Source organism: Triturus cristatus, chromosome 12 (assembly GCF_964204655.1).
Source record: "Triturus cristatus chromosome 12, aTriCri1.1, whole genome shotgun sequence".
NCBI lineage: Eukaryota > Metazoa > Chordata > Amphibia > Caudata > Salamandridae > Triturus > Triturus cristatus.
Window position 1 is genome coordinate 327,809,696 of NC_140595.1, and position 12,024 is coordinate 327,821,719.

The following is a 12,024-nucleotide window of genomic DNA, read 5'->3' on the forward strand; positions in this document are numbered from 1 at the left end:
AACATGGTGACTATATTTTGGCAGCCATTACAGGACACCTAAAACAAACAAAAAATGGAAGGGCACATAAATTGGCATGGTGGGCACACCCTGACACCCAGGGCCATGTGAGGGGGATATTTGCCTAAAGAGACCTCTCCTGGTGGCTAGAGTGGGCCACCTGGAATAAAAGGCGTTCATTCGTGCCTGACTCCTACAGCGACGACCGCGTACTGACGAGGCGCGCTGGTTCAAAGAAATTTACGGAACCCCAGTGGACCGCCCTAACCTTATTGCCGAACATTTGCTGGATTTGTCCCTTGAAACCTCTGGTGGTTCATTTTTGGACATTGAATGTCAAGGTTGATTTCAATCTACTGGACTCCAAGGCTGAATCCTTGAATTCACGTCGCCTATAACTGATAGGTTGCCCAGGCCCAGTCCTGATGAAGATCCGCAAGACCGAGGCAGTTTAATTTCCCTTATGGTCGCAAGTCGGATCGAAACGTCGACGCCCCTTTTTGAATCCAGTCTGTACCCGAAATATCCTCTTCAATGTGCTGAATCAGAATTAATTTCTGTGTTTGAACAATAGCCAAGGATCCTATGAAAGACATTGGGACAGACCATTTAGGACGGTGACTTGTAGCCGTGCCCTCTTGCCCCGACATATTCAATTTCGGATAAAATGTTGAAATATTCTTTCCTCTGATTTCCTTACACTTGAGCACCCTCTCCTTTTCACTGCACATCCCTTCTGGTGCAACCTCTCTTTTTTGATTAATTCATTTGTTTAAATATCACATGGATGGCACTCTTCCAATATATCATTGAATAAATACATGATGAATTCTCTTCGAGGTCGTTTGTCTTCTGTTTATTGTATTAATTCATCTAATGTTGTGGTTAACTCAACCATAAAATACGAAGCAATTTGATTAATTCATTCAGAATATAGGTCCAGGACCACTGTTTTTTGTAATATACATTACCCAGGTCCTTGACCATATTGGGTTACCCCGTCCTTTATAAAGATCACCTGGAATAAAAGGACAGTGTGTCTAAAAGAGCCCACCAAGGTCCGAGAAAATAAAGAAAAAAGATTGGCTGCACAAGGAAATCGTTTTAGAGGATTGGAGGAGGCATGCATTAAATCCTCTTCTATACCTATTCACTTCTTGGGGTCCCAAGCTCCCTGAGAGCCACAGAAAGAAATGAATGCCACCATGCTCTTCAACTTTTTGTCACTGTGGTGCACATTTCCTCAGGGACCAAGTGGAAGAAGAGAGGCAGATTCTCTTCCCACCACATTGCCCTTGTCTTGTGGGGCAGTAGAGTCCAGCCTGAAGTCGCCAGCCTGTGCAAACTGTGTGCGGAGAGTGTTTTGTTCCTGCTACCACCGCAGTCAGCACGGGCAGGAGCAGGGACGATGCTAGCTCCTGAATGGTGCAGAACAGCTGTATCATGCTTGTGAGGAGCTGGTGGGGTAATTGCAATTTCCCCTGATGCCCCAGTGGAAACAAAATACTGTGTGTTAGAAATGGGGTTTCGGGTTGGTGGAGGCATGCACCCAAGCCAGGCAGAACCTGCCACTCTATTCAGGGTAAGTCAGATACACCAAGAAGATAACCTGTGCTCATCCTCTGGTAGCTAGGCGCAGACAAGGCATGCTTATAAACAAAGGCAATGTGTAAAGTATTTGTGCAACAAGCAGACACGGTAACCCAAAGAAAACACTACAAAAGACCCCTCACAGTTTTAGAAAAATAAGGTATCTTTATCTGGTTCAAATAAGACCAAAATGACAAAAATTCAATAAATACTGGGCAAGTTATACGCGTTTGTATATACAAGTATCAACTAACAAGGCAGTCTTAGAAGAGCCAGCACGCTTCTATTATGTTATTTATGGTTCCACTACGGATTAGACCATGCTCTCCACTGTACAGCAACCTGCTTTTAGTGGGTTTAAGAAATCCAAATAGCGGCTGTGAGGAGCGCAGCACAAAAACATAGGGACTGGTGGGGCTGATTGCAGAAAAAAGAAAACCACGTGCACTCACCTGGGAGGAGCGCAGCACAGACCCATTGATCGCTCGGGTCCGGCCGCAAACCAAGGAAAGTACAGGCCTGTAGCTGCGAGGAGTGCAGCACAGTTACCAGGACCGTTGCATTGAGGCAGCAGGAAAACACTCTGATGGCACTGACCTCAAATATGGTGGTTTCGTAGTGATGATGATGCCGTGGTGAATTGCTCGGCTAGGTGCGGCTCGGGTGGCAACGATGTAATTGTTTTCGGCGGCTTGCTGCCCTGGCAACTGGTAGGGGAGGGGTGGCAACGCTCTGGTGCAGGTGCTGAATCCGTTATCGGCACTAAGCTGCCACTCGTTTGGAGTACAGCTTCTGGGCAATAATCCAGCGCAGAGTGGCCACTGCAGTGGAATAGAAATAACTAGGCTTTGGGTATATTGCAGTGCTCTGAAAACGCAGCAGTCGGGCAGCGCTGAATTTCTCTAAAACACACAGATCTTGGCTTTCCCAAAGCAGAACTTTGATTCATGCTGAACGTCCTCTACAGTGGTATGATCAAGAAGTAGATGGTGAGGTTTTTAATGTCCTTGAGACCTCGGGAAAAACAGGGCAAGCCAGCAAGCCCTTGGAGTCACTGTGAGCTTAATCCTTTGGTTCTTGAGCAGAGGTCAGCAGGTATTGGTAGCATAGCAGCTCACCAAAGCAGGGAAGCAGTTCTTTAAAACAGTCAGGCAAAGCAGAGAGGCAATCCTTCAGCACAGCAGTCTTTACTCCAGCAGAGTTCTTTCCAGGTTTAGTAGTGTACTGATTTGATAGGGCCAGAGCCCCAGTACTTATACTCAAAAATGCATTTGATGTAGGAGGTGACTTCAAAGGAACCCTATGACCCTTCATAGGATAAGGGATCTATGAAGTGTGCTAGGATCCTTTTCAGCTCAGCCCTGGCTCCAGACTACCAGGAGGGAGTAAATCTGCCCTTTGTGCCAAGACAGGATGGAACCTATTCAGATGTAAGTGTGAAGCCCCTTTCCTTGCCCAGGAAGATTATTAGTATGCAGATAAATGCAGATGTATCTCTTGTCACACTAAGCCCTTCCTGTGTTGTGGCTGTCTAGAGAGTATGCACAGAATGTATCTGTCACCCAGCTCAGACGTGCATTGGAGGCAGGCAGCAGGCACACAGAGAAAAGATAAAAGCAGAGAAATGTCCACTTTCTGAAAGAGGCATTTCTAAATGGCAATGTCAAACCCAACTTGACCACAAAAGATGATTTATCACCAACGTTCCAAGGACTCTAAACATGAAGTAGCTACTCCTTTCCAATCAGGAATTACAGTTTAAAGGGAATTTTAAGGAATCCCCAATGCTGGCCGATGGGAGGAAAGGCCTCACAGCAGTGCAAAAACAAGTTAAGCTGTTTGTCACTGCCAGGACATGTAAAGCGTAACAGTACATGTCCTGCCTTTTAGTTAGGCACCACCCTGCCCTTAGGGTCGCCTAAGGTCTACCTTAGGGGTGGCATATGTGTAATAAAAGGGCAGTTTAAGGCTTGGCAAGAGGTATTAAATGCAAAGACATAGTGGCAGTAAACTGCACACACACAGGCCCTGCAATGGCAGGCCTGAAACAGGGCTAAGAGGTTACTACTGTGGGTGGCAAAATCAGTGCTGCTGGCCCACTTGTAGCTTTTAGGTTGCAGGGCCTGGATTTATGATCTACCATGTTACAAGGGACTTACTTAACTAAATTAGCCACTTAGGTATACACCAATGTCTCCATGTTTAGGGGAGGAGCACATGCACGTTAGCACTGGTTAGCAGTGGTTAAGTGCTTAGTGTCCTAAAGCTAAAACATACAGCAATAAGTGGGAGGCAAAGGGCTAAAAGTTGGGTGAAGACCACCCTAAGGGTGACCGATCTAACACTGTGGGTACCCTGGGTGAGACCATTATTAAAAAGAAAAAAAGTCGTTTCTTTGTGACCTCCTCATTAACTGCATTGCAGGATTCAAATCGGCTAGGGAAAGAAGCACCCCATAAGCTCTTGCTTTTGATCTTTATCAAATTTGTATAATCGGTTTGTGATGCCCCAGAAACAGTGGGGGCACCACAAGCCTGTTCCTATTTGTTTGTGGGACTGCCATGAGTGTAGCAGTCCCACAGAATCCCCTCTAATGTTTTTTTTAAAAGTCACCCTAAGTTTTATTTGGGTGTTAAATGGGTGAGTACAGGAGAGCTTTCACACTTTCAAGCACTCTTTAGAGCTTGGGTTTTGCTCATGAACTTGTGTGTGGATACCTGCAAATGCTTTTTTAACGGTGTAAAATAGGGCAGTGTTACTCTATGTATCTTAATGAAGGCCATGAGAATATTTTATTGAATATAAGCAACTTATCAGAGAGTTATTAGAAGATCTAATGAATGTCATTGTAGGGTAGTATCATCCCTAACAATTTTAATGGTGCTATATTGGTCTGTGAAATGTGTCTCCTTTTATGAATCTGTTGTCACCCTAACAAAGCCTGCGGGCCTGCTGTTTGCTATCTACTCACTTATATTGTGTTTAATTTGTGTGGTGGTTCTAATGGGCTTACGGTTCGGGGCTCCTTAGAGGTGTGGCTGTTGGGAGAGTGTCAACATAGTCCCAGGGGTGTAGTTCTGGGGGGGAGGTGTTGGGTGTTCCACTCCCCTAAAAAATGTATTCCGTAGTAAATAGTTGGGTACAAGTTCTTTCAGTTGGGTAATCTGAAGTGTCTGTCAGATTTCACCTGGGATTTTTACATGCCCACACTGACAAAAAAACACACTCTCTCGCGTCTTTTTTTAAAGCTTAAACAATGTTGATTTGTTGGACACATATTGTGTTTAAGTATCCCTATCAATCCGCAATCGGCACTCTTTTCACTCCCCCTTAAGCCTCCTTTGTGTCCTGCTCCTCATATAATGTGTTCAAACAAGTGTCCCAGCGTGATTGTTGGGAAATCTAAAGCTCCTCCCCGCAACCCCCCCAGTCCTACTGATCAAGCTTTGGCCCTGTGTACACCTGCCTGCTTATAAATATTAGTAAATTAATGCATAGTATTGTGGTGTATACATATTAATGTAAGTTTCTGTTTAATAAGTAAAATCACTGGCTGGACAATGATTTATTGGGTGTTCGTTGCATATCTGTGGACTGAGATACTATCCCATACCACCTACCCTGAATAGGCCGTGGACTGCTCCACCTCACTACCCTGAGAGAGTTGCGTGCTACAACGGGTACTTGGTTCCCAGTAGACAGGAAGTTGTAAACATACTATTTGAGAACTTGCATCATTCCCAACTAATAACTCTATTTCGATTTAAGATCTTTATTCAGTTTAGAGATAAAACTATAAAAGTTCACAAGCTCCATAAAAGTGATTCCTACATAGTACGCTAATGCTGGGTAGTAAATTTGAAATGATGCATTAGAATATTTAAAAACTCAGTCAATGGCTGACGAAATATAAACTACAAGATGTAAAATGAAAATTATAAGCTAAAATAGCACATTGCAAGCAGTAAATCAAAATAAAAACTGAATATCCCACAAATTGTAACATGTTCCTAAGCTCATCAGCCGCAACAAAAATAACATCAAGAACTTGCGTTTACAAAATATGGGGCCAGCGAACTAAATGTAACATGCTAATGTGATTTATTGGGTCTAGATCAGACCTACAGGGTCGCAAAGTGCCTGTGCTGCAGCGGTGGCTCCTCCGCTATGGTAGAGCCGCATCGCCCCCCCCACCAGCTTTAGACACGTTTTATTATCGTTTTACTTTTCCTTTCCTGCCGACACTGGTGGCTGGTGTAAAAGGGGGAGGGGGCGTGGCCCTACAAGCAGCAGGAGCAGACAAAAGAGAGAGAATGAACATCATGAAGCAGCTTCAAAATAGTACTTAGGGGGAGAGGAGTTGGCCTAATGGCTAGGGCGGTCGACCTTGAATCTGGGAAACTGGGTTCGAGTCTCAGCAATGACGCTGAACATCCTGTGATTCTGGGCAAATCACTTAATCTCCCAGTGCCTAACAAAAATAAATGTGTCCTCATGTAATGCAACTGGTGCTATGTAAAGCGCTCTGATACAAGATTCGGGTCAAGTTTGCGCTATATAAAACTCTGTAAAAAAACAATTTTTTTTAAATACTGCTTTGTGTTCCTCTATGAAACTGAATTACAGCAATTTCGTTTTTATGGAGGACGTGGCTGATGTCAGCCCTCCTGCGCATGTGCTGGCCGGACGAGGACTATTGCTCATGCTTGAGGCCCAAGCGGGGAGAGTGATGTCAGCCTAGTGGGTGTGGCCACACAAAGCAGCAGAGGTTAGATTTTAATGGGGCGTTTATACTTTGGCCCAGGGCGGGGTCAGCGGAGCACTATTCACATTCAGGGTAAGGGGCAGTGTGATGGGTGGCAACAACTGAAGCACTCCCTTCGCGTCTGGACTACTATTTATGCTATCTAATTGGATAACGGAAGCTGGGGAGTGGACTGCGGAAGAGAGAAGTGAAGTACTGGGTATTTTAGACCCAGCGGTGCAGGGGCACACACCCTATGACTTCTGGGTTCACCCTGTTCCAGACCTACAGAAACACAGAGTCTTCTAGGTGAAGTCAAAGATTCATTTATTGGCTGCAGACCAATTACAGGTATCCTAGAAGTACAACAGCGTGTATGTTCTCAGGAGACTGCTGAAAATCATAGAAACGGACTTCATCTTAAATACAGTTTTCGCTGCCTCAGGCATACATTCCTAGGTTTATGATATGGTCATTTAAAGTATACATTACAAACGAAAAGGCAGAGTCATGATGACCATCCCACATTCCAGTTAAGCCAGCCCACAATTATTTACACAGCAAGGTTCAGATCCCACATTAGATAATCGATAGGCCCCAATAAACATTAGCATCTCCTGTTTTGGGAAACAAGCCATAAAGCAGGAACAAGCAGGTGCGAAAGTGATTAGCCGGAGGCTTGTGTGTGATGAAAGGACTTTATGGTGCGCTGAGCCCTGATGCTAATCACAGGTGGCCGGAGGAAGGGGAGCTCGTGAGACCAGTTTGACCTGGGGCAGCAGAGCCAAGCTGCCCAGGTCACAGAAGAGTCAAGGAAAGGCACATGCATTGCAAGGCCCGTAGTTGCTTCATTATAGCCTATGTGAGGGCAATCACAAGATGGCCACTGCCTCCAAAATGGAACCCGCGTAGTGAAGCAGAATAACGTGTACACAGTGCATTCATAGCTAGAACGATATATAAAGCACTCGTACATACCGCATTAACCATTTGCGGTTTGCTAATACCAGGATAGACAGGCGTGGGGCTCTGTCCCCTACGCGGTCACAGAGATTAAAGTACGACAGAGGCTGCACAACGCCAATTTCAAGGACAATCAGTGTAGCAGGTGTGCTGTAATCTTTTTGTGTTGACTGTTTTTTGATCAACCTGCACGTACAATCGAGACGTTAGCTGCCAGAAGAGCCCTCCTTATGAGCACACAGGTGTTGGTTGGTTGGTGTTAAAAGATGGTCATCAACGAATAAAGTCTTTATTACACCCAATTAATTGAAAATGCCGGCAACTCAAATAAAGACCTATTCCAGGTTATAACGAAGCTTACTTCAATTTTAAAAACAACCTAACCACGCATTATCAAGAGTGTGGAAGAATGACTTGTGTACGCAGATTGTCTATGTAAAGTAAAGTTCCTGGAGCGTCACTTTCTGAAAATATCTGCCACGTGGTCTTCCTGTAGAAACATGCCTTTTGCAAGAGGGCCAAGCTCTCGCCAGTTATAGGGATCCCGTGTACTTACTGCAACAAAACAATGTGAAATTTTAGTTTTAACAGTGATGTAGCTGCTGTTTTGGTTAAAAAAAATCACGAAAGTGTAAGCGTTTGCTACTGGGAATTAGAAGCCGGTCAAGCCAACAAACTAACAGAGAGTACAGTCGAACCAGGGCTCTGGCTTGGCTCCAAGAGCAGCGCTGTAATTCTTAAAAATAGTTTGCATGTAAATCAAGCAGCAGGTTGCACGTAAAGACTCTTCAGAATTCAAAGTAGAGTATTCCATTTGTTAACACAGGAAACGGGTCTCCACAGTACATCAGATTATACCATAACATTGAGAGGCGTTTGATAAAAGTGATCGTTTTTGAAGATTACATTTAGAAAATAAGCACTAACCGGCAAGTCAGTTGTCAAGTGCAGCCTATTTGTGGCCTACACTGTTATAATAGACTAGAAGAGGGTTGTGTACAGCACGCATCCTGAACTCATGTATTTGAATGCACTTTCACATGTGATAGTGAAGAAAAAGGAGGCAAGTTCAAATATAATATTTGTCTGGTATCAAAAAATTTGATCAAAAGGGGAAGCTGGGGTGGAGCCCAGGTTTCCTGGTTTCATGTTGTGTAATTCAGCCACGAGATGGGTATCTATAACTCTCTTTTTTAAATTTATTTTTTGTACATCAAACGTCACTGCTTTGTTTTTTATTCTTTGTGCAGGAAGCCAGCGAGTGAGGGGGGTCAGGCAGAAGCGTCAGGAAAGCACAGCTCGGTTTGGGCCTGATGGTCTGGTTTGAGCCTGGCTCGCGCTTCAAGTGGCTCGCCCACCTCCACTGAACATTAGGGAATGCAATGTTATGTTTCGTCTCAATGTTTTTTTACATTCTCTAAGATAAAGTGCCCAGTGGTAATGAATGTGCCCTGAATTGAGGTGCGACCCTGTGATAAGGGTGACACGAGGTCAGGCCCTTGTGTCTATTTTATAGGGATTATTTTTGTATCACTGGGAGTGGATGTTTTCTCTTATTGTTGTACTCCTAAGTGTATGTGGTATTCACCACCTCCCTGCTGCCCTTCTCTCCAAGCTTCCCTTCTCTCTTCATCACACACCAAACAGGGCAAAATGTATTTGTGATTGCGTAATGACTATGCAGAATGTTCTAATTGTTTTCTCTCCAAAATTAGCTTTAAATTGCATAATTTGTCCCTCTGTTCCTCAAATTGTTCGTGGAGCCCACCCAGAACCCTCCTTATGTTAGTCAGGCTCACTTGCTTTGCCTGCTAATTTGAACTTGTCTCATACATTTATGCCTCACCGCTTTGAAAAGTCACCAGCTGCCACTGCTTCATTAATGTGGGGCTGATTAGAATCTATCACCGGCTGATTGGATGCCGTATTGTGGTGACCCCTAATTAATCACGGAACTCTATCAACACAAAAACCTCTGTCTTGGGTCCAGTATGTTAATATAAAGTGGTAAACCTACTAAAGCACAACTTTCAAACCATCACTACGAACCTTGATTCCCACTTGATCATGCTAGTGCCTTCCCAAGAATAGAACATTATGACTAGACTACCAGGCCGTTGCCCAACGCTATGGCACTAAACCCAAAGTGTATGTAGGGCCATCAGTGAGTCACATAAAATGCCAGGAGATAGGTTAATGCATGTAATTAAGATGTTTGCTAATAAATATGGCTTTCCATATCAAGGAGGCAACATAAAATTACACGTGGATCCTCCAGGGAATATAGATATAACTAAGCATCATTGTAATTCCAAATATTATCTAGTAAAAATAGTTTTAGTAGTTTTCTGTTTCCAATATAGAAGCTACAAAAAGGTTAAACTGCATTGTTGTTTGGGTGGATCTTCCATCACATAGGCATTTATCTACTGCCTCAAGCCATTGTTTAATTTTTGGGAAGGCTACCAAAGTATGAACTGTACCAAATTGTAGATGTGCCAAGCCAAAATGTTGGGTGTCAGATGTGAGTGTAAGAAGCCTCTAAAGGCCCTCCTTATGTGCCACAGAGAGGTATCTAGCCACTGGGGGTTTAGTACCATCCTTGACGCGTCTAACATCAGCCATTGTTTTAAGTAGTGAAAGTGTAAGTTCCCTTTTGCTATAGAGCAAAAGACGGCGGTAGGCTGTCTGTGTATACCGCTGGTGTATTGCTTGTCTCTTAAACAGTGAGCTTAATTCTGCACTTTTGCACATATTAATCAGAACCACTTTAACCTTTATTTATTTCTTTTCTTTCCATCTGTTTTAACTGCTGCCTTTCTTGTCTAATTGAAGATCATCTCCCGGCCTCTTACCTTCTTCTCTCTTCCCCGGTCCGCCACAGCAGTTTTGCCGTTTGTTGCGGAGGGAAGCGGATCCTTCTTGTCACCTTGTTACACTTCCGGCACCACTCTGCCTGTGGGGTCAGCAGCCCAGTCTTTTTTGACACAGCCTTTTAAGGAGAATGCTGGGCCAGACGGGCAGCGGTCTCGCGCAGTGGGCGTGCCGCTGGCGTGCCAAAGGCAAGCTCGTCTGTGCCTGCACCGGGCCTATGACCAGAGACCCTAGTTCTTTTCTGGGAGGACATAAGACATGGCTTCAATATTCATTTGAGGCATTACGTGCTTTACGCCCCCTCACCACCGCTCTTGTACACAACTGTCCTTTTAGGCAGCAGTGCACTCAGGAGAGACGCAATGCTTGCATTGTAAGGAAGTTATTCTAATTTCACCACCTAAGATAGACCACTGTATTATTGACTCCCTGTATCCTCCTAGGACACCTACTACACTACAGTTTGCCCTTATTAATGCCAGGTCATTGGTTAAACACAAATATGAAATAGCCGACTTCATTACTGATGCTAAATTAGATGCACTTTTTATACCAGAAACCTGGGCTGGGTAGGCAACCGATCCAGACTTTGCTACAGCAGGCCCCTTGGGCTTTGAACTTTTTAGGTTGGACAGACCGTTAAAAAGAGAGGGAGGCCATGCTTTAATTCACTGCAGTGAGATAAATACCCACTGCTCAGAGATTCCCACCATGGATTGTGAGGCTTTTCTTTTTAAATTGACAATTTTTAAGCAAGAGACTGTCACAGGAATGTTAATCTATCGACCACCCCGCCCCAAAAGTAAATTCTTGGCTAACCTTCATTTTCTGCTAGAACTAGATCTCCAATCTAACCATTTTACATTACTTGGATATGTCAATTTTCATTTAGAATCATCTACTGATAAAGACATGTTAACCCTCCTAGATGTGACAGCTGAAATAGGTCTCAAACAATTGATAAATGACCCCATGCATTTAGCTGGTCACACTTTGGATTGACTTTTCTTTAATAATCCTGCAATCACCAATCTTAATATTCTCCCACTAGCCTGGTCTGACCACCGAGCGATAATCTTGAACTATAATTTACCTCTATCCTGTCAGACTGTTACGAAGCTGGAAAAAAAGGTTTCCAGCAGACCATGACATAAAATAGATTTTACAGTTTTAACACTCCATTTGGCACAGAGTCAACCAGACATCTGCATGGATGCTAACTCCTCAGCCATGGGGTATACCTCATGGCTTGAATCTACCTTTGGAAAATTAGCTCCCACTATCTCAGCCAACAAGTACAGAGGAGAACCTTTGGATCCCCGGTTCTCCATGGCATTAAGACTTGAAAATCAATGCTGAAAAAGGCAAGAGAGGAACTGGCGCAAACTTTATGAAAAATCCCAAAAACAATTATATGAATCTGCCCTTGGTAAATATTAAAAGATGGTCATCAATGAAAAAAGTCTTTATTACACCCAATTAATTGCAAATGCCGGCAACTCAAATAAAGGCCTGTTCCAGGTTATAACGAAGCTTACTTCAATTAAAAAAAAAACCTAACCACGCATGGATTCTGTGACACCCTTGTCCGGACTTTTAGAAATAAGGCGACCAAATCTTTGACCTACTTGATAAATCTAATGCCATTACAGATTTAAATTACCATAAATGACCAGGAAGTGACTAACTACTCTCCACTCACAGACTTTACCCCGACCTCCCCCAATCAAGTAGCCTCTTTTCTGTTAGCTGCCAAATCCGTCTCTCCAGATGACCCATGTCCCTCTTAGCTTTTAAAGCTCGAAACTTAGCCTATTGCCTCTCATCTTTCCTCAGTGTTTAATCAAATGTTT